Genomic DNA, 23,891 nt, shown 5'->3' with positions numbered 1-23,891 from the left:
ATGGAGAATTTGTTGTAGTTAATTGTTAAAGCAATACAATTATCGATAAATCATAACTTATTGGGTATTTTTCCTCAAATTGTGCATCTGGTGCAAGATCTTTAAGGGGCATATACTTCCTATCATCATCAAATAGTATCAGTCCAAATCTTATGTAGAACTTGAAATTACATTAATTTTTTTCAATGAACTGTAAAATAAATGTCAATTCTGTAGATTTGTGACGACGATTTGCACATCCCTTGAGAGACCTATGGTGAGAGCAACCAGTGCATGAACGGCCTGTCATTGTACGATTCCATCTTAAGTTGATTTTTAGTCTTTGTGAAACAGCCCCCCTCCAAGATCTGTCTTCATTTAATGCCTTTCCATGTGCAATCTTATGAGCTAACAGAATTATTCCACACCCGGTTAGCTGCTAGTATACACAGCATGCAGAATTGTTTTCTCATGGTCGAAAAATTGTAAGGAGGGACGAAATAATATTACTCCCTTTGCTCCTCCTTCACAAATGCCGGTACATACTTTTTGTATTGGTAAGAGGTACAGCAAAGAGAAAAGCTATAGTAATATTTTTTTCCGATTGCAGTTTGTGGCCATGCCTTGAACCATAATGCATGGCCGTAAAGAGGATTTTTTGCTGTTGGGAACGATTTATTGCATTTTCTATGTTGTTTTTTATTTGTGGGAGATGCCGTACGGTCACGATTCAGTGGCAAAGCAATGGCCTCGTAACTGTGAGGCCCCAGAATCAAAACCGTGTCGATGTGCTATATAAATGCCCTTTTGTGAGGCATTAATCCTCATTTCTGTCAGTTATGACTTAAGGACGCAGGTCCCCTTGTTGATAAGCATAGTAGCATACACATGCTTTAGCAGTCAAGCAAGACAAACACTAGCAAATCTTTATCCAATACAATCTGAGAGTGTACACTATTATTTAGAGGTATTAGAAATAAATCATTGTATAAATCGTTCCATAACTTTGGGTAAAAGAAAATATTCCACCTTTATGACAAACAGTGTACAAGAGTCATCCAATCTATTTTTAGTAGGTACAGTGTACTTTGTATCATAAATGCATTTTGGCCACGTGTGATGAGAGGAAAACACACATCTGACAGAACCGTAAACGTGAGGTTAGCAAGGTAACGGGGGTAATTCATTGTTAATATGTTGTTTGATGGTGATGGTAATGAAGTTTTGACTCAAGCCTATATGAAACTCGAGGCCCTTTATTTGCTCTGTACTATACGAAAAAAGTCAGATATTTTTTATTTTCCCTCAAAGAAATTTTCAATCACACAGACACCCTAAAAAACAACTATTGCACAGATGTTTCTATTCAACCGCTGTATGGCAAAAAACTACCCCGTCATCAACAACAAAAAAAGGTTTTTGAAATGTTATGTGCAGAGCATATTGGTGACCGTGTTTCCTATTTGTAATTGATTTATCACAACCTCAAAAACCCATAACTTTCTTATGTTTAATCGGACTTTGCTCTAAATATCACTGACCGGTTCATTTCAATGCTGTGCTTTCATTAAAGCCCGTCTGCACTAGTTTGGCCAGGGGATTAGACCTCCCTGCAAGGTCACTGACAGTGGTTATCTCATCAAATAAGCTCTCAATTAACATAAGAAAAAGGGGATCATGGGGCACCAACCGGCACCGAGTACGCATTGTTTGCTATATAGAGGGTGCAAGTAGCTATAAGTAGTACAGTCGGGCTTTAAACAAACTTAATACCAGTATTTAGTAGTTGGAGAAAGGTGTATTGTATTGGCGCGGGAGCTTAGAGGAAGACCAGCCCCCCCCCCCGTCATTGTACATGCCGTTTTTCCCAGGCTTCATTAAACCAAGGAGTTTTAAGAGCTTGAGTCCAAACTGGCAACAAATTATTTTAAGCAGCTGCTGTTTTCTAAGGTTGCCCAATCGAATCTACAGGTGTTCCAGGGGCGGCCGAGCGACTTCCAAAGTGTGTGTGTGTGGGGGGGGGGGGACACCAACAAAAGGGCAATTTCTGGAGAAAAAAAGGGGCACCTACAAATGGATATCTCAAAGCGAAAATATACCATTTTTTAGACAGTGGTATATACATTGTGATAACATTACAAAAAAATATATCATTCTTGGAATTATGAATATTTAAAATTTATGAACCCTATTTTATTTTCGGAATAATGAATCCTTATATCATTTGCGAAATTATGGACCTTCGGAAGAACAAAACATGAGTGGACAGCCAAAATGTTTGCGGGAGTTGTGAACCCTATTTTATGTTTGGAATAATAAACCACCGGGCCTGGAATTTGACATTTGTATTCCGGAATTATGAACCTTCTTAGAATAAGATAACTTATGAAAACAAGTGCCCTTGTAATTATAGCCTACTTTTGTGTAACGAAAAAAAAGGGAGGGGTCTAAATGATTACCAGGAAATTTGCATATTCTGTATCCGGGAGGAATTCCTAACTTTCCTTTCCGTCTAGGGCAACCGTTAGCCGCCGGCGGAACAAGGATGAGTTTCGGAATCATCTGTACCATACTGCCATTGGTGTGTTGCTTCTGCAGACACTCGTTGAACATTGGTAAGGTGTAATTGAGTCCAAACACGTTCTTTTGGCAGTTTTGTGTCCTTTCCGTTGCATCTAATGGCACGGGTAAACCTGTGTGCCAGAATGAGGATGAAGATAATAATAATATTAATAAAATGATAATTATATTACACTACGGAGAAGATGAAGAATGATAACAAAAAGAAAGTGGATATTTATGGAATGGAGTCTTGAGGGGGCACTGACATTATGGAAGCTAGGGGCAACAATCGTATTATATTTATGAAAATGAATAAACAACACCACCTTTTGGGGATTAAAGTTGTAATTTCAACTTCTTTTCACGTTCCTCCTCTCTCCCTCCCTTTTTATTTTCGCCTTTTGAGGGCGAATGGGATGCAGCGCATGTGCCCCTTGAATAGTTAACATGCTACAACGCTCTTTTTCATCTACAATCTTTTTTATCAACGCCGCCAGATAATTTCATACATCAATAAGAAAGAAAGAAACATCTTTAACGTTGGTTTTAAAACTACAGCTACTCATAAATGGTGATTAGTCTGAGATAATTAAACAAAAGAAGTCAAAAAGATTTCTGAAAACAAAGATAAATAATGAATTCCGTTGAAGAAATAATCATAACAAATATTAAGTACGAGTATATTACAAAATTCGGTAAAAACATAGATAACACTTATTTAAATAGGGTTGCAAATGCGGTTTAATTTTTATGTTTGAGAAGTAGGGTACATACCAACCAAAAGGAAGATCCCCGTGCCATATATGCACTTCCAATGAAGCTTTAGTTTACTGGTCTGTAATTAGAAACAGGTTTACACAATAAATGTCATGAATTTAAAGTTTTGATGTAAATTTATGAATAATACATTATCTAAGTATCTATGTGGCTTATCTTATCATAGATCATCTCGACTAGCATGCAGATATCGGACGGTACGTGCCTCCCTAATAACCCAAGTGGGAGGGGCCTACTTAATTACACAACTTCGAGAATGTGCCCCCCTTCCGCCCTTTGAGGTAATCATCATTTTACTGTATTTTATTTGTCTTTTGTCAGATGATATTGGGCTGCAGCCCACAGCAAGGCGGTTCCACTATACAGGTGCATACTCTAAATTGACACTTTGCCACGATTCCTAAAGCCTTGGGCAGAGCCTGGTACTACCAGTCTCTTGATTTGTCGAATAAAGAGCAGCCTAGGCAAACTGCCGTCAGAATTGTCTCAGAGTGCAGCCATTGTTAGGCACGGTGACTGACAAGACTTTGCACCTGTAAACTACGGCAGTTATGTGGCCAGTTAAATAACTGACTGCTGATAAAAGTGGTATTCTGAACTCATGTTAAAATTAAAAGAATAAAAGCATTAGCTTTTCATAGGCTGTAAGCCTTCCAATCGTGAAATCTAGGATTCAAGTTTTTCCTGCAAGATGGACACTACTTGAGCGACTGTTACATTGTAACCCTTTCCTATAGAATAAAAACAACTGTTAGAATCATCATTGTGATTATTAATCACAAAAAATAGATCATATTGTCATGTATACAAACATTTTCTTCTTTTGCCCTCAGTTCTTACCATTTTTGTGAATCCTCAGTAATGGAGTCTTTCAGGTCAGGATAATGAAGCGCACTGGAACACTGTTCTACCCAAGTGTGACTATTCTCAAATGCGAACTCAGTCCAGGAATCAGCTAGGTTGGGAACACAAAGCAGCGTACACATTACGTTTTGCGTCGCGTAGCTGCAGTAGGCACGGGTTACCTGTACCCCTCACGATGGCCTTTATTGCATGTTCTCTCACATTTCAGTGTAAGACGTGGTTTCTACTCCCTTCCCCCCACCACTGTGCCCCCTAAATTCATGGGCCCATGCTACGCCATTGCAGTGTTGCGTAGCAATTACACGCGTGCGGTAGGATGAAAAATTGAAAAGAAAGATATGTATGCAACCTTATTCTGAGTTTAGTATTGACTAAATGGAGACGAAAATATATGACCTTGACTAAGCTAGATGAAATATCTAAGGAGGTAAAATGATGTCGTTTACCATTCGCGACGTATTATCAGTTCTTAAATTAAATAAAAATTAATTATTATTGCTTTGACATTATAACATTCTTTATCAAATGTTACAAGTTGAGGCGCTGCTCATGAAATTGCAAACAAAAGTTAAACATAAAATCAATGCAAGAGTCATTGTTAAGTGCTTCAGTACAAATTATTTAATTCACCTGTTTTACGAATAAATGTATTTTAATATTGAGAATGCGAATTGCATATATTACGTGTTGTTAGGTAAGGTAACCCGTACTATTTCTACCACCTACTAGCATCACTGCCTATTGGTGGAGGGAATACTTGTACAGCTAAGCATTGAAGAAGTAGGCTGCAGTATTGATGCAGTGAATTTTATTCATGCATTTAGGAAAGCGGCAGAAAAAGAGCAAATACAACAATTTTTGTTCCCTTTGCGCCTTGTACATATTAATATTAAACTGACGTGTTTCACAAACATTATCATTGCTCATATTGTTATTAGAATGATTATTACCATCACTGATGTATTGTAGAAAACGTAATTCAGAGAAGAGAGTATATTGTGTAGGGAGAAATAGAGATAGATATCTTACCAACACAGTTCTTGCATCTTGGATATGAAGTAACAGTCAATCTTCTAGTCATCAATTTTAAACAGACACACATTGATGATAGAATAATCATTGATTATTATCGAGTATCGGTTTTCATGCAGCCCCATTCGTGTTCAATAATTATAACACAGTGTAAGAAGCACATCTATTAACATTAAACGGTTTTGATCTCATAAAAACAATCTCTCTGTGGTTCTTATCATGTTATTCTTATTTCAATCATTTATGAAAAGGCATATAAATGAGGTGTGAAGGTTTTGTGTGTGTTGGACAATAATGGGAGGGTGATTTTAAAAGGAGAGGTATTTCAAAAAATACCAAGATAAAAAAGGCTAGGGGAAGGAAACCAAAATAGACATGTACACAATCATAGCACATGTTGTACAAGTGTGTGTGTGTGTGTGTGTGTGTGTGCGTGTGTGTGTGCGTGTGTGCGTGTGCGTGTGTGGGTGTTTGTGAATGCATGTGTGTCAGGAAAAAAACAAACATGGATAAAGAAAGGGATCAAGTCGAGAGATTGAATTGGTATGTGAATCTGAGGTATACAACTATCCTCAAAAAAGATGGACTGCTCGCAAAGTCCCCAAAACGTATATTTCAAAAGCATCAGATTATTCGGTGTCAATTAAAGGACGATAGTCTCTACTCTACATAGGAATGAAAATTGCCTAAAATGTTTAGATATACATCTTTTGGGATACTTTCTCCAACCTACCAACTTCATTATCTTAGATGAAGTATAGAGAGATGGAAGGAGAAGTAGAGAGATTACCCGATGATAAAAATGAAAACAAAACACCGTTTTGCCGTTACATAGTAGAGAAAGATAAAATAGACAAATATGTGGATTAACTAGACAAGTATAGGAAATGCCGTATAGTTCAGTAGTTTCACTCATATACACTGTCGCTCATATAGTTGGAATTTTTTTTTTTACCCAAATTTATGGAATTATTTTGACAGTGATATATTCCTAATAGATCTAGATAATAGTATACATTATCATATTTTATTGAATACTAATTTGCCAGTGTTTGTTTTGCGTGACTGCTAAAGCAAGTGTATGCTACTATGCCCCACAAAAGGGCGCTAATATAGCACATCGACACGGTTTTCATCCTGGGGCCTCACAGTTACGAGGCCATTGCTTTGCCACTGAACCATGGCTGTACGCAGCGGGGACTAGGGTAGGGGGTAGTTCCCACAAATAAAAAACAAACAAAGAAAATGCAATAAATTATAAAAAATTCATTTAATTTTCCCCCGGTCCCCAACACAAAAAACCTGTGTACGTCCATGCATTATGGCTCAAGGCATGGGCACACAGAAGATTTGGTTATGTTGGGGTCCTAAATATTAAAAAACATTTATTCGTAAAACAGGTGAAGGAAATAATTTTTAATGAAGCACTTAACAACGACCCAGTTCAAGATTGAAATTTTCATTTCATTTCATTTATTTTCCATTAAAATAAAAAATAAATAAAAAAACATAACAAATTAACAGCAAATGCTGCTTCAACTCTTCAAACAATCTGGGGAGCGGGAAAGACAAGTCGAAATAGATTAACTGCTAGACAGTGATGCTAGTAGGTGGTAGAAAAAGTATGGGTTACCTATATATATGCAATTCGCATTCTCAATATTAAACCACTGTCAGTTATTCGTAAAACAGGTGAATGAAATCATTTATACTGAAGCACTTAACAATGACTCTTGCATTGAATTTATGTTTAACTTTATTTTGAAATTTTATGAGCGGCGCCTCGCATCGAATTTATGTTTAACTTTATTTTGCAATTATATGAGCGGCGCCTTGCATTGAATTTATGTTTAACTTTATTTTGCAATTATATGAGCGGCGCCTTGCATTGAATTTATGTTTAACTTTATTTTGCAATTATATGAGCGGTGCCTTGCATTGAATTTATGTTTAACTTTATTTTGCAATTATATGAGCGGCGCCTTGCATTGAATTTATGTTTAACTTTATTTTGCAATTGTATGAGCGGCGCCTCGACTTGCAAACATTTTATTAAGAATGTTATTATGTCAAAGCAATAATCATTAAATGTTATTTGAAGTACTTATGCTACGTCTCGAGTAGTAAACGACATCATTTTAAATCTCCTTAGATATTTCATTCTTTGCAATACGTTGTCTAGCTTAGTCAAGGTCATATACTTTCGTCTCCATGAAGCCAATACTAAACTCAGTAAAAGGTTGCATACATATCTTTCCTTTTAATTTTTCATCCCGCCCCACGCGCGTGTAATTGCTATGCAACACTGCAATAGCGTAGTCTCATGGTCCCAGGAATTTAGGGGGCACTGTGGTGGGGGGGGGGTGAAGGGGGTAGAAACATCTTCTTACTCTTAAATGTGAGAGAACATGCAGTTAAGACCATCGTGAGGGGTGCATTTGATCCGTGCCTACTGCAGCTACGCGACGCAAAATGTAATGCGTACGTTGCTTTGTGTTTGCAACCTAGCTGATTCCTGGACTGAATTCAAATGTGAGAATAAGTCACACTTGGATAGAACAGTGTTCAATTGCGCATCATCATCCTGACGTAAAGGACTCCATGACTGAGGATTCACAAAAATGGTAAGAACTGACGGTAAAAAAAAATGTTTGTATACATGACCTTATGATCTATTTTTTGTGATTAATAATCACAATGATGATTCTAAAGGTTGATTTTATTCTATAAGAAAGAGGTACAGTGTATTAAGTCGCTGAAGTTGTGTCCATCTTGCAGGAAAAGCTTGAATCCTAGATTTCACGATTGGAAGGCTTACAACCTATGAAAAGTTAATGCTTTTATTCTTTTAAACTTAACATGAGTTCAGAATACCACTTTTATCAATAGTCAGTTAGTTATTAAACTGGCCACAGAACTGCCGTAGTTTACAGGCGCAACGTCTTGTCAGTCACCGTGCCTAACAATGGCTGCACTCTGAGACTATTCTGACGGTTTATTGCATATGCTGCTCTTTATTCGACACAGCCAAACACTGGAAGAACTAGGCTCTGCCCAAGGCTTTAGGAATTGTGGTAAAGTGTCAAATTAGAGTATATGCCTTTATACTGGAATCGCCTTGCCGTGGGCTGCAGCCCAATATCGCCTGACAAAAGACAAATAAAGTACAGTAAAATGATGATCACCTCACGGGGCAGGGGGGGGGGGGGGAGGGGTGGCACATTCTCGAAGTTGTGTAATTAAGTAGGCCCCTCCCACTTGGGTTACTAGGGAGGCACGTACCGTCCGATATCTGTATGCTAGTCGAGATGATCTATGATAAGATAAGCCACATAGATAATTAGATTATTTATTATTCTTAAATTTACATCAAAACTTTAAATTCATGACATTTATTGTGTAAACCTGTTTCCAATTACAGACCAGTAAACTAAAGCTTCATTGGAAGTGCATATATGGCACGGTGATCTTCCTTTCAGTTGGTATGTACCCTACTCCTCAGACAAGATTAAAACCCGTTTGCAACCCTATTTAAATAATTGTTATCTATGTTTTTACCGAATGTTGTAATATGCTCATTCTTAATATGTTATGAATATTTCTTCAACGGAATTCATTATTTTCCTTTGTATTCAGAAATCTTTTTGCCTTTTTTTTTTTTAATTATCTCAGACTTATCACCTAAAATACACCGTAAACTGTATTTCTATATGAGTAGCGTGTAGCTTTAAACCAACGTTAAAGATTTTTTTTTCTTTTATTGAAGTATGAAATTTATCTGGCGGCGTAGATACATAAAATTGTAGATGAAAAAGAGCATTGTAGCGTGCAGTAGCTAAACTATTCAGGCACATGCGCCGAATCCTCTTCGCCCAAAGAAGGCAAAATGAAAAAGGGAAGGAGAGAGGAAGAACGTGAAAAGAAGGTGAAATTTCAACTTTCATCATAAAAAGGTGGTTCACATTTCATGAACATAATACGATTGTTGCCCCTAGCTGCCATAATGTCAGTGCCCCCTCATGACCTCAATAAAAAAAAAAACTTTCTTTTCGTTATCATTCTTTATCTTCTCCGTAGTGTAATATTATCATCATTTTATTAATATTATTATTATCTTCATCATCATTCTGGCACACAGGTTTACCCTTGCCATTAGATGCAACGAAAAGGACACAAACCTGCCACAAGAACGTGTTTGGACTCAATTACACCTTACCAATGTTCAACGAGTGTCTGCAGAAGCAACACACCAACGGCAGTATGGTACAGATGATTCCGAAACTCATCCCTGTTCCGCCGGCGGCTAACGGTTGCCCTAGACGGAAAGGAAAGTTAGGAATTCCTCCCGGATACGGAATATGCAAATTTCCTGGTAATCATTTAGACCCCTTCTCTTTTTTTCGTTAAACAGAAGTAGGCTATAACTACAAGGGCACTTGTTTTCCGAAGTTATCTTATTCTAAGAAGGTTCATAATTCCGGAATACAAATGTCAAATGCCAGGCCCGGTGGTTTATTATTCCGAAAATAAAATAGGGTTCATAATTTCAAAGATTCATAATTCCAAGAATGATATAGTTTTTTGTAATGTAATCACAATGTATATTTACCACTGTCTAAAAAATGGTATATTTTCGCTTTGAGATATCCATTTGTAAGTGCCCTTTTTTTCCAGAAAGTGTCTTTCTTTGCTGGTGTTCCCCCCCCCCCATACTTTGGAAGTCGCTCGGCCGCCCCTGAAACACCTGTAGATTCGATTGTGCAACCTTAGAAAACAGCAGCTGCTTGAAATAATTTGTTGCCAGTTGGGACTCCAGCTCTTAAAACTCCTTGGTTAAATGAAGCATGGGCAAAACGGCATGTACAATGATGGGGGGGGGGGGGGGGGGGGGAATTTCCTCTAAGCTCCCGCACCAATACAATACACCTTTCTCCAACCACTACTTACTGGTATTGAGTTTGTTTAAAGCCCCACTGTATTACTTATAGCTACTTGCGCCCTCTATATAGCAAACTATGCGTACTCGGTGCCGGTTCGTGCCCTATGATCCCCATTTTCGTACACTCTAAATAAAAACTGCTCAATTTGAGTAAAAATTTTACTCTTTTAAGTAGTCAAAAGGGAACCACCCAATTTTGAGTAAACTTTACTCAGCATGTGTTGAGTAACAAATCTACTCATCTGTTGAGTAAAAATATTACTCAATAAAAGACTAAATATCTACTCTGTTTGAATAAGTCAACCTTTACTCAATATTTACTCCTTTGTTGAGCGGTTCCCTTTTTTACTCAGTATCTGGGTAGAAACGTAATCAATTCATGTCGAGTAAGAAACTGCTCATGAGTTGAGCCAAATTTTACTCAATTAACGAGTACATGTATTGACTCAAATTTTTTGAGCAATTTTTTGCTCAAATATTGAGTATGATGTTTTCCGGGTAACGCTTAGTTGCTTAATCAATATTGAGTAAAAACATGTACTAAGTTATTAAGTACATGTTTAAGTACATGTTTTTACTCAATACTGATTAAAAACAAAGGTGGATTCGACTAAGGGTTTAACTAAACCGCTGATTAATATTGTGTTTATAATAGCTGTTAAGTAATCATTATTTGTCAATAGAGAATATAAACCATAATTTTGGCTGATTTCTAAATTTAGCATTGATTTGAAGTTCTTCACTCACACACTATGCAAATCATATAAAGTCCACGACATTTTATATTCAGTAACATAATTTGTTGACTTTATTTTCCAAAATCAGTTTGAATGACAGTGCAAACTCAGAGTTCTCTCATCATACATTATATTAAAAAGTATGTAGTTTAAAAATTTCAATTTTAAAACAATGTTACTTTACATCTTCAATAGAAAATTAGAAGTAGTTTACAAGAGAAACCTGTAAATTTGGATGTAACACAATGATTTTAAACTTCATTTTAAAACTTATCCTATCAATTTTCAAGGAATAGAAGGTAATGGGACAGTAAAGAATATGTATTTTTCAAAGTTTTGGAAGTCCAGATGTATGTCCACCATGCAGTGTCCACTTCTTTAATAATCAATCTAATATCACACAAATTAATTGTCATAATTTGGGGTTCACTGCTCCTCTAACTGGTCTTAAATCACGATACTTATCCTGAAACTACACTCTGGGCCCTGGACTAGCGAAAAGAATCTGAAGAAATGTAAAAGTTCTTTTGTCTGTTATGATGCGTGATCACATAATAAACATTGTCGCGTCAAATAAATGTCCTCATCAACATACACATTATCAGGTGGCGGTGTTAATGATGTGATCAAAGAAAGACTCTCATTATTAGTCCATCTGTACTAGGGTCCATGGTTTAATAAAATCCTTGGTACGAATTCCATAAATGAGACGATCAAAGAAGTCCCATATGACAGCTGCATGGGCAGGGTAATCCAGCTGTAGTACTTGAAACATCTTGTAGCAGTATTCAACTGCTGTTGTCAATGAAGAGCATGAATAGGTGCTTCTCTCGAGGACTACATAACACTGTCCTGGCTTCTTTGGTGTTCCTCAAAGCACCAACAAAAACAGTTGGCTCCTTCCTCTAAAGGCCCGGTCACACAGAGGGGACGCATGGGGAACGCACGGCCAGCGCATTGGAAATTTACAATTTTGGCCAGTGCGTTGTCGTGCGCCCAACTTTTGTCGAAGCTACAGCTAGCTGACACCAAATGCATAGCGTGTTGCTAGCGCGCTGGACGCATACAGGGCGCATACAGGGCGCACACAGAGCGCACATGATAACAACTTCCACGAATGAACAGCGTGTTGCTATCGCGCTGGACAAATGGTCCACGCATGCACCGCGTTCTCAACAGAGGTGGTCACACATAGACGACGCACGGCCCGCGCCTTGGAAATCGGAAAAAGCCGTGTGACTAACTTTTGTCATGATTTTGGAAAAGCTAGCGAGCTGACACAAAATGCACAGCGTGTAGCTAGCGCGCTGTGCGTATACAGGGCGTGTGCTCCGCGTATGTCTGGCGCTGGTCTAGCGCGCTCCACGCATGTCTGGCGTGCCTTTGGCGTGTACATTCATGCGTCGAGCTCCACGCACACTTTTGAGCATACTCAAAAATCCCGACGCACACAGCGAATAACGACGAATGCATAGCGTGGGTCCAGCGCGCTCGACGAACGAGTAACGAATGATGACGCACGCCTAGCGAACGACAACGCACTGGCCCAAATTGCAAATTTCCAATGCGCTGGCCGTGCGTCCCCCATGCGTCCCATCTGTGTGACCGGGCCTTACCAATACAAAAAGTATGTATCGGCGTTTGTGAAGGAGGAGCAAAGGGAGTAATATTATTTCGTCCCTCCTTACAGTTTTCGACCATGGGAAAAGCATGCTGTGTAAACTAGTAGCTAACCGGGTGTGGAATAATTCTGTTAGCTCGTAAGATTGCACATGGAAAGGCATGAAATGAAGACAGATCTTGGAGGGGGCTGTTTCACAAAGACTAAAATTAACTTCAGATGGAATCGAACAATGTCAGGCCGTTCATGCCACTGGTTGCTCTCACCATTGGACTCTCAAGGAATGTGCAAATCGTCGTCACAAATATACAGAATTGACATTTGTTTACAGTTCATTGTTGAAGAAAAAATTAATGTAATTTCAAGTTCTACATAAGACTTGGACTATGATTTATTATGATAGGCATTATATGCCCCTAAAGGAACCTGCACCAGATGTACAATTTGAGGAAAATTGCCCAATAAGTTAAGATTTTTCGATAATTTTATTTCTTTAACAATTAACTACGAACAAAATTAAATTCTATAAATTTGTGACCATGATTTCCACGTCCCTCGAAACGCCTGCCATATGTCAAGTCCAACTTAAGTCGATATTTTGTGAAACGCCCGAAGGTCTCAAAAGACCCTCCTTATTAAGTGAATAGTCGGTGTCACCTTCAATTATCCTCAAAAAGAGATTTCCTATAAAGTGAACTATACTGTGTTGCAGGAAAACCAATACTACGCCCCATTGATGCCAAGGCCTTGATACACAGTTAAAATTTTTGTGAACAAGTTGTTTAAAAGTTTAAACAACTCTTGATTAACGGGTGACCTGATCTAAGAGTTGTTTAAAATGTTAAGCAACTCGAGTTGTTTAAAGTTTAAACACTTAGTTGATCAACATTTTGAACAACTTGTTTAAAATCACAATTTAAACAACTGGTGTTGTTTAAAGACGGTTGTTTAAAAAGGAGCTGTTGTTCAGTGGGGATTGTTTACACCAACTGGGTTGTTTAAAGAAAGTTGTTTAAAAAGGAGGTGTTGTTCAGTGGGGATTGTTTACACCAACTGGGTTGTTTAAAGAAAGTTGTTTAAAAAGGAGCTGTTGTTCAGTGGGGGTTGTTTACACCAACTGGGTTGTTTAAAGAAAGTTGTTTAAAAAGGAGCTGTTGTTCAGTGGGGATTGTTTACACCAACTGGGTTGTTTAAAGAAAGTTGTTTAAAAAGGAGCTGTTGTTCAGTGGGGGTTGTTTACACCAACTGGGTTGTTTAAAGAAAGTTGTTTAAAAAGGAGCTGTTGTTCAGTGGGGGTTGTTTACAACAAAAGGGTTGTATAATGGGGTATAATTTGGGTTTGATACTCTGAATAAGTGCACCACTACTTCTGGGTCTCTATATAGGTATATGAAGACTACAAGACTACAATATGGTAGGGTAATTCTGCAATTAATGAATTAGCGCCAAAACAGTGCCCATTTTGCATGAGCGCGCATGCACGCACGTATAAACTGCATATATAGGGATACATGCAATCTATATGGCAAGGAATTTAGCACACGTTATAAACGAGTGCGCGATCAGTGCCGCACTGCATGACGCGACGATTTTAAGTCTACCTTTATTCTGACATTTGCGTACAGATACTGAAAATTGTAACTGTGAACTTACGCTATAAGTTAAAAACTTCAAATTGGTTAATAGAAAAGTGATTTCAATTAAGACATTGAATCCCCAGTCACTTAGAAGCGCGTCGGTAGCTTGGTCGGCCATGATGTGTGTTGTGTTGTGGGTTGGAAAGTAAAAACTATTAAGCTAAATAAATGTAAGTATAGAGACAAACAATATGGAGCCTGCAGAAACACGTGTGGTTGCTTTGGTAGTTTAATCCAGACTCAATGTCCATGTGCTTTTACATATGTATCAATCTGTGTAGTCAACAGAAGACCCTTGCATATACTTGCATTGTGTGTATGCATCTAATATGAATAACAATGAGCTGTGCCTGAACAGCAGCACTGCATTTCTAAGTGGCATGTTAATTTCAATTGCATGTTAGTTTCAAGGAACCTGTTTCTAAACATAACAATGTGAAATAAAGCTTTTAGCCAGCGCGCACTTTACTGGCACGAGACACATGACGTCATATGTAAACAACACTGTCTAAAAGCTCTCGTATAGTAAATATATATGCAACAGGTAACATGTCAGAACATCGCAAAACATCGCAAAATTCTACTCGGGAAGGAGTTGTTAGACTTTCTTAAAAGTCTGGTTAATTTCTCCCTTTTTTTTTTATCAAAGTATAAGTGCATATACAATTATTCACAGAATGATAATGAAAAGAGAAAAATATACATATTTTTACCGGTAAAAGCTGGCAGTTTCTTATTTCCATTTCCGTAAGTTCATATAAAGTCGTAGGTTTTCTGTTTGATTGAGCATGCAATAAAAAAGCAAGGCTAAAACATGCTCAACCGTCTCACAGACATTCGCATAAACGCACACATACAAACACCCACCCACACACACAAACTAAGTTTCTTTCCTTTATCTTTGATAGATTGTGACAAGAAGCTCTGTGAAAACAGCTGGTGCGAGGAGACTATGGGAAGTTATCTGTGCCTCTGTTCAGCTGGATTTCAAGGGAAACACTGCAATGAACGTAAGAACAATATATCAACAAAAATCAGTTCTGATAAAGGTTTAAAAAGGAAACATAATAAGGATATTTTGTGACATTTCCTATTCTTTTCATGTCATGTGAGTTTTGATGAATATCATAGCAGTAGACCTAATAGTAGCGATGGTATATGGTTCAGAAAGTTTGAATGTGCAGAAAGTAGAAGAGGGTATGTTGAGGAGAAAAGAAAGAGCCCTGATAAGGAAGATGCGTGGCTCGGAGTTGTTGTCTGATAAGAGAACATTAGTGAACTCAAGGAAAGTTTAGGTCATTTACCTGGTTTTCGATTTTATTGTTCTTAATACTGGCAATTTGGTTTCGCCTTCTCGCTTTGTCCCCCCTTTTCCCTTGCCAAATCCTTTACATAAAGAGAATGTATCCCTTTTTAAAATTTGTTTTCTTCAAACATCATGGAAATTGGCACGATTCAACGTTTTGTCTATCATATGAAATCCCAAAGTCGAAGGTTTCATAAAATGTCAGAAGAGGAGTTGTGGTCTAATTACATACATAATTACAAGTGAAATGCTGGTGAGAAACAAAGCCTAGCTTTATAGTGAAGAGATATTTTCGATTAAAAAACCTCACGCAATATAATTTGAAATGCTGGTAAGAAACAAAGCCTAGCTTTATAGTGAAGAGATATTTTCGATTAAAAAACCTCATGCAATATAATTTGCGGATGTATGGAAAAGCAATAAGGGATGACGATTATTTTTTTAAATACTTAGGAATAGGACAAAGAAATAAAATTGAAGGAACAGAAGATAAAATGGTAGCGGAATATTAGATTTTTGAAGAGACAAGTTGAAGAAGATGAATAAGGAAAAAACGAACAGATCAAACAATGTCTACAGCCTTTCTTTCTGTTGACAAGAAATAATGCGTGTTTCTGTTGTACTTTTCTGTCTTGAATAGTAATGTATTACTTGTTTTTGCTAATAGAAAACATAACTTAAGTCTAGGTCCAGTCTAGCTGATTGGAATTTATTGGAATTTAATTCAAATTCAAATTCTAACTTTGCTCAAATTTCTTTTGTTATGATTGTCTTCACCAACACCAATCCGCAAACACGCACACTCCCATATACATGCTCCCTTTCACGCATGCACACGCACCCATCCACCCCTACCCCGAATACACGCACAATACACGCAACGACACCTCACACACACACACACACACACGCACACACCCCCATGTGCTATTAGTGGCGAACGACTCATGCATATAAGAGATAAACGCGCATTGAGAATATGTGAACTTTAAGCCCAACCAGTACGTTTTCGTTTGTTCGATCACATCCTGCTGTCCAAACAAAAGGCTTACTAATAGATGGTAAGCCATTCAAAGATACTCCATCTTCATGAGCCATTTTTTTACCAGAATTACATTTCATTTGTTAAAGAGAAGTCTGCTGTGTTCTGGTAGAGATGGAAAATAATTTCTAAGCTTTCTCATGCTTTTTATGTTGATTCGGAAAAAGATAGCTGAACAAAAATCGAGCTTATTATTAATATCATTAATGTTCATACTATAACTATTGTTATTGCTACTATTAATATTACTATTATTAGTATTAGTATTATTATTACTATTATCATTATTATTATCGTTATCACTATTTTTTTCTTTCCGATGATTCCACGCCCCACAGTTTGCATCAGTACCACAGACATTTCCCCAAAAAAATTCTTCTTCATAATAACCGTTTAAAGATAAACTTTAGTACTGGTAATGCGTTTGCATTGTGAAAGAAAAGGTGTGGAAAGGATCAGAAACAGTTGATCATGTAGCATGTAAGTATTGGTGTGGACTGCAAGGTTCTGGATTCATCAAAATCATAATAAATTTGACCGAGTCTTGGTAAAGTAACAAGCACTTACACAGAAAGCTATATATGGGACAACATTAATTGGTGTCGGGGCTGGTACTACCTTGATTTCCTTGTCTTCTTATGCTCATTACTCAGCCAGTATACATTTTCTTCCAAAATTGTTTGGCACATGTCATTTATTTGTAATCTTGAACATTCAGTGTAAGTTTCGTTTGATTCTGTGACAATTAATTTTCTTTTTTTTACCAGAACTCAAGTTTATCTTTAACCAAATTATATAAAAAATCGTAATTCGTGAAAATGTCACGGTGCTACTCATTAATAATAAACTATTCTGCTGAAAGCGTATAAGCTACACACACACAAAAAAAAAGATTTGTTTAAAAGCCGTTTTTGTTGTTGAGTGATCTTCAGTCACACAGGTGAAAGAGGCATAGGGAGAGAGAGGGAGAGAGAGAGAGAGAGAGAGAGAAAGAGAGAGAGAGAGAGCCTTGCCAATAAAAATACAAACAAATTTTTGTTTATTTTTATTTATCAGAACCAAGGGTTGACGAGACAAAATTGGCAAATATGAACTCAATCACCAAGTTGGCCATTGTGTTTATTGTCGGCAAGGCAACTAGGCATAATGAGTAAAACACTATGAGAGAGTTAAAAATAATATTTTAATAATATTCAGCTTTTATATAGCACAAATCACAATAATTCTCTAAGCGCTTCCAAACTTGGATATTATTACCCCGGCTTTATCTATGCTGCCATTATAGCGCTCTAGCATTTCAAGGAATAAATTCCTACCAGGTACCCATTTACTTCACCTGGGTGGAGTGTGGCAAATGTAGATCAATATCTTGCCAAAGGACATTAGTGCGGCGGCGGGACTCGAACCGCGGACCTTGTGATCGACAGTCCGGCGACGTATCCACTCGACCATAACACCTCTACGAGTTGATCCAGTCTATTTAAAATAGTTTTAAAGCGATAAGGGAATCAAAACAATCGAAGTGGGCCTCAATCCTTGGGGGGGGGGGGATTTGAGATAATGGGGAATAGTACTTGAGTATTTTTTCGGGGGGAGCGGGTATTCCGCCCCCAGAAATGTACCAGCATTATACAAGTTTCGATTTTGGTTTGGTAAAAGTTGTTCTTTTGATACATCTTTCCACAATTCTGACGGCTGAAACGCAAAGGGGCGGATCAATGTTTATATTAAAACTGTAAATTTCATGTGACCCCAATGGTTCAAATGAAACCGAATATCAACATTATATTCTATACAGTCATGGAGAAATCACACTTCGTGCATTTCAGATTAATCATTGCCAGTAAGCGGCCTTTTTAATTCTTATTTCATGAACCTAATACGAAGGGCGACCCCTAGATCCCCTACATATCCTTTATCAAAAGCCATTTTTCTCGTTTTTCATATTCTTGTTCTTATTCTTGTTCATGTTCTCCTTCTTCTTCGTTTTATGATGATGATTTGTATCATTATCATTATTATTATCATCATCATCATGATAATTGTTATTATCATTGTTATTATCATTATCATCATAATTGTTATTGTTGGTATCATTATTATTAGTAGTAGTATTATTATTGTGATCATCATTATCACCATTATCATCTTCATTATTATTTAATGTTTTGCATGAATCTTGTGTTTCGGCAGAAGCACCATCAGCCATGACTAACTTCACTGACACTTCTACGATCGTACCGGCCAAAATGACGCAAGTCACCGCCACGGCTGGTGAGCATATCATATCATTCCCATTGCACGCAAGGTTTCATTTTGCTGATGTAGGACTGTGTTTTTAAAAATCAATTCTATGATGGCTATTAATCTATAAGTATTATTGTCTCTGCGGTGTCACATTCATACGACGCGTCAAAGACGACACAGGTCGCTAACCCAGTCCTACGTCAGGCGAATGGCAACTCCAGCTCGACGTCCGGCGTTATAACAACTTAATGCCTCTTGCAAACGGGGCGTAATTTTGCTGACGCATAGGTGCGTCAGTGATTTGTGTGATGTTTGACGCACCATTGGACATTCACATTCAGGGATTGCCAACAAAATGAATAAAATATGAACAGTACAAGGGTCCTTTTGAATTACTAACTCGCACTCTTTAGTCCTCATCTTTTGTTGCACTATATAGCAGCAATTACTGTTCATAATAAAATTGAGATTATAAGGCCATTAGGGTCTAAACGTTTTTTTTCTCTCTCAATGAGATGTTTTATTCAATCATTCAGGATAAAAAACGACTTAATGAAATGTATTTTTGTTTAATCCTCCTAGTGCGACTCTTGGTATGATCACTCCTCCTCTAGCAGGGCTCCCACTTAGCCAAATTTTATTAGCGAGTTATGGCGAGGTGTGGTGAGTTGCCTCAAAGAGGCACTCGCAATAACTCGCGAACAATTCGGTATGGCTTAGCGTAACTCTTTACAACATTCCACGACTCTCCTCGAAGTCGCGAGCAGTTCCAAAATTTTGAAAATGTTCACAAATTTTCCCCGATTCATTGTAATTCGAGGTGAACTCGCCTACACTCGTAATATACACGTATTACTTGTAACAAGCTCGCGCTGCACTCTTCATAAGGTGGCGAGTTGCTACGAGTATATTACGAGTGTTAAGCAATTTTACCTCGAGCTACAACGAATCAGCGAAAATGTTGAACATGTTCAAAATGTTCACTTATTCGTTGTAACTCGAGGTGAATTCGTTGTTACTCGAGGTGAACTGGCTTACACTCGTAAGATACTCGCATTACTCGTTACAAGCTTGCGCTGCACTCTTCATAAGGTGGCTAGTTGCTACGAGTGCAGCGCGAGCTTCTTACGATTAATGCGAGAATAATACGAGTGTAGGCGAGTTCACCTCGAATTAAAACGAATCGGGGAAAATTTGTGAACATGTTCAAAATTTTGGAACTGCTCGCGACTTCGAGGAGAGTCTTAGAATGTTGTAACGAGTTACGCTAACCCATACCAAATTGTTAGCGAGTTATTGCGAGTGCCTCTTTGAGGCAACTCACCACAACTCGCCATAACTCGCTGATACAACTCGGCTAAGTGGGAGCCCTGCTTTACTTGTCAACTTGACATTTTCTTTGCTAAGTTTTGTATAGCTTTACACTGTATTGTTTTAACATAACACCAAATACCAAGCAAGGATCCAATCCGTGACCCTTTTTCCATGAGAGGCCGGTCCTCTGAAATTCAATTCTCTCAACTACACCACCTTTGTGTTTCCTATATCAGTTCCTAGACTCCCGCGTGACTGCGCTGAGATACAGACTGGTGGACTATCCCTTCTCAGTGGAGTATATCCCATCTATCCCGATGGAGATGGTGATGATCCTCTCTTCGTTGACTGTGATATGGAAACGGACGGAGGTCGCTGGACGGTGAGAAATGATGATAGCTCAAATTTCAACTTTATCAACCCCGTCCACTTTTAAAATGATTTTCAAGAAACACTATGTCAAATATCTTCGGAAAGTTAACCTTGCCTTGTGCGTCATCCATTTCAAATATTTTTAAACATGACAATCAACAAAAAAATCTATAGGACATACAATAGGGTATTACAATGTCCTTTTAGATGATTTTTTCGAAAATGGATCGTGTTAAGAATCAACTTAAGGGCAATATATATCCTATATCCTATTTCATCCATCAACATTTCCCAACTCTCCGCCCTGGTGGATACCGGCGCTATATAAATAACCATATTATTATTATAATTGCTGGGCCCTCATGATAAACAGAATCGATATTGCTTAATGATATTGATTTGGTTGATCTTTTAAAAGTCTTTGCCTTCGCATTCTTCTTAGCCCACAATTAAGACTGCGCATCCTTATGATTGGAGCGAAATGTGATATAAACAGCCACTCTTCTTCGTGTTGGTACACTTTTCAAAAGTAATTCCCATAAACATTTCATCTTCCATCCTTCCTCTCTTAAGTATTATTAATGTTATGAAAATTTATGAATACACACCCGCACACTCGTTTACTCTTTCTCTCCCCCCCCCCTCTCTCTCTCTCCTCTCTCTCTCTCTCTCTCTCTCTCTCTCCCTTCTCCCTTTCTATCGACATCCGTCTTTCTTTATCTCTCTGTCTCCTTTTCTCTCTCTCCCTCTCTCCCTCTATCTCGACGTCTTCCTCTATCTCTCTCTTTCTTTCCCTCTCTTTCTCTCTCTCTCTCTTCCTTTCTCTCTAGCTGTCTCTCTTTCCTAATCTTTCTTTCTTTATCTCCCCCCCCCCTCTCCCTCCCACTCTCCCTCTTTAGGTCTTCCAGCGAAGACAGGATGGTTCTGTTGACTTCTTTCTCTCCTGGTCCGAATACAAATACGGTTTTGGTAACGTTTCCTCCGAGCACTGGCTTGGTAACGACAACATCCACCGCCTTTCCCGTAATAAGACCTACGAGCTACGGATCGACCTCGAAGACTTCGATGGACAAACACGCTATGCCACCTACAGCAATTTCAGTATTGCAGACGAGGTCGCAAATTCCACCCTGGCCCTTGGCAACTATTTCGGAGGCGCAGGTAATAGGGAGATCCCCTGCAATGTGTCGTGTACATGATATTTTCCAAAAATATGATCCTCGTGGAATCACTAACGTTATTAAAGAGTTAAATCAATTAAGGCGTTTTTTTCCTTCTTCTTTTGTGTACATGAAATAAATGGGGGGGGGGGGGGGTTGTCGTTTTGGGACACATTGCAATGCAAGGAACCACCCCGTCCCCCCCCCTCACTCAGTGTTATTTAGGGTACGCATATGCGTGTTCCCTCCTTTTGAAAACACCCCCTAAGTCCGGTGTGTAAAGTCAATACGGGCCGGGTAAAAGCCGGACTTTGGTGCGTGAAAAGTACCCCTTTACCGGACATTTTGGTAACACGCATGCGGCCATTCCGACCCAGGAGTGGGGGGGGGGGGGGGGCGGGGGGGGGGTAGGCCTACCGCAGGATACGTTTTACGGTAAGAGGGTAATACGCCTACAGTAGGCTAGTTATACGGTAATGCAGTAAAACGGCAAATTCAGTAATACCGTAATTTGGTAATATGGTTCATTGTAATACTGTCAAAGACCACATTGCATGGTATTACAATCATACGATAAAAACGGTTACACGTATAATTGCGTCATAGGGTAATACTGTAATTCGTTTGTACAGTAAAATACGTTATTATAAAATGCTTTTGCACATTATGACGCGGTAAACAATAGTGGTGTTTATTATTGGTGTTTTTTGTATTGTTTATTTATTTTATTTAATCCGTAAATGGATAGCAAGTGGGGAAAAGGAGGGGTGAGAAAAGTATTCATACTTACTAACGAATGCTCCTAAGTCTGTTACATCAATATACAGAAGACACAGCAGTCCCCGACGGACGGCTACGTTACAATACGAACATACAGCCTCAAGTCGAGTACGGAGAGATCGTATATTGAACTAATTCATATCATGTGTAAATCCATTTCTCATTTCTATGCAGGTGACAGTATGTCGTATCATGCGGGTTGTCCGTTCAGTACACGGGACCGCGATCATGATGGTAGAAGGGGAAGCTGCGCCGGTGTTTACAAAGGAGGCTGGTGGTACAACGGCCTATACCTGAACGGTCAAAACACAGAGTACGGCAAGGGTGTGGTATGGTATGATTGGCTCGGTAATTTATACTCCCTCAAGAAGACGGAGATGAAGCTTCGCCCGACGTAAATAACAAAGGCCTGTGATAGGAAGGTGCCGGTTTACCGCGGGGTTTCGTAAAGCACACTTAAGAGCACCGCACATTACATTTTGTATCTTATCACACACAGCTTCTGAGCTTTTTTTCACTTTGATAAGGACACAAATTACAGCTCCCTCAAAACAGTGTTTCTCATTTCAGTATCAGTTTAATATTGAGGGAGTTACGCCATGTTGCTGTAATAAGTGTTCACACATATTCACTTAAAGGTATTACAAAGTTTTTGGAAGTTTTGAAAATTGGGTGGAGAGTGATTCTTTACAATTTTGATATGTTTGGATGCCCCTGTGGATGTATTATAAACACTAGAAAATTTAGCCCCTAAAACACTTCTGCTTTCGAGAAAAATGGAATATAAAAATTTACCGGTGCTCCCGGTAAATTTTGATAAATTTCAAATAGCGCCTATGGCCGTACAATGGTAGGTGCGACCATGAAAATCTCAGAAAATGTAGTTGTGATATATCATTTCCAAACGGGAATAGCTAATCGGTCGATTTTAGCCAAGAAACATTGTTTTATAGTTGGTTGGTTGGTTCTTCGTTTAGATGGCGCTCTTCAATCTCAAAGATTATTTGCGCCAGTCAATTTCGTGTATAGCTTTGGCGTGGGCTTCGGAAATCAAGCCCACGAGCGACTTTCCTTGGTGAAATGAAATTAATAGTGATATGGTTTTATAAAAAAAATAAAAAATAAAAAATAAAAAAAAAGCTGCAATATTAAAATTGCATAAAATGCACATAAAAGGCGAGATGGGAGTTAGTTGCAATTGTTCATGGAAAAAACCGCAAATACTTCATTTTATATATTATTACAGGATCGACATAAGTTAAGGGGATCCCTGATAGCTTTAAAAGCTATCTAAAACGATTAGTATCGTATATGTAACCCAATAATTCACGAGTAAAAATTGGGTTAGACATCAATAATTGTTTCAGATTGGGGTTGTTCAATTTAATCCTTTCTTTTAAGAGACGTCTATCTTTGTCGTATTTTGTACAATAGAAAATAAAATGTTTAATTAATATCTTGACCTTGAGAGGGAGCTATACAACATAAAGAGTTTATTATTTACAATTTCATAAGTGTACAC

At 38.2% G+C, this 23,891-nt stretch overlaps 1 pseudogene; it reads left to right on the top strand.

Annotated features, from left to right (window-relative positions):
• Positions 1–9,432: 9,432 nt before the first annotated feature.
• On the top strand, positions 9,433–22,767 carry LOC586736 (annotated as a pseudogene).
• Positions 22,768–23,891: the final 1,124 nt, after the last annotated feature.

This window comes from Strongylocentrotus purpuratus, unplaced genomic scaffold (genome assembly GCF_000002235.5).
Source record: "Strongylocentrotus purpuratus isolate Spur 01 unplaced genomic scaffold, Spur_5.0 spur5_scaffold_1, whole genome shotgun sequence".
Lineage (NCBI taxonomy): Eukaryota > Metazoa > Echinodermata > Echinoidea > Camarodonta > Strongylocentrotidae > Strongylocentrotus > Strongylocentrotus purpuratus.
This window is presented reverse-complemented; position numbering and strand designations above follow the sequence as displayed.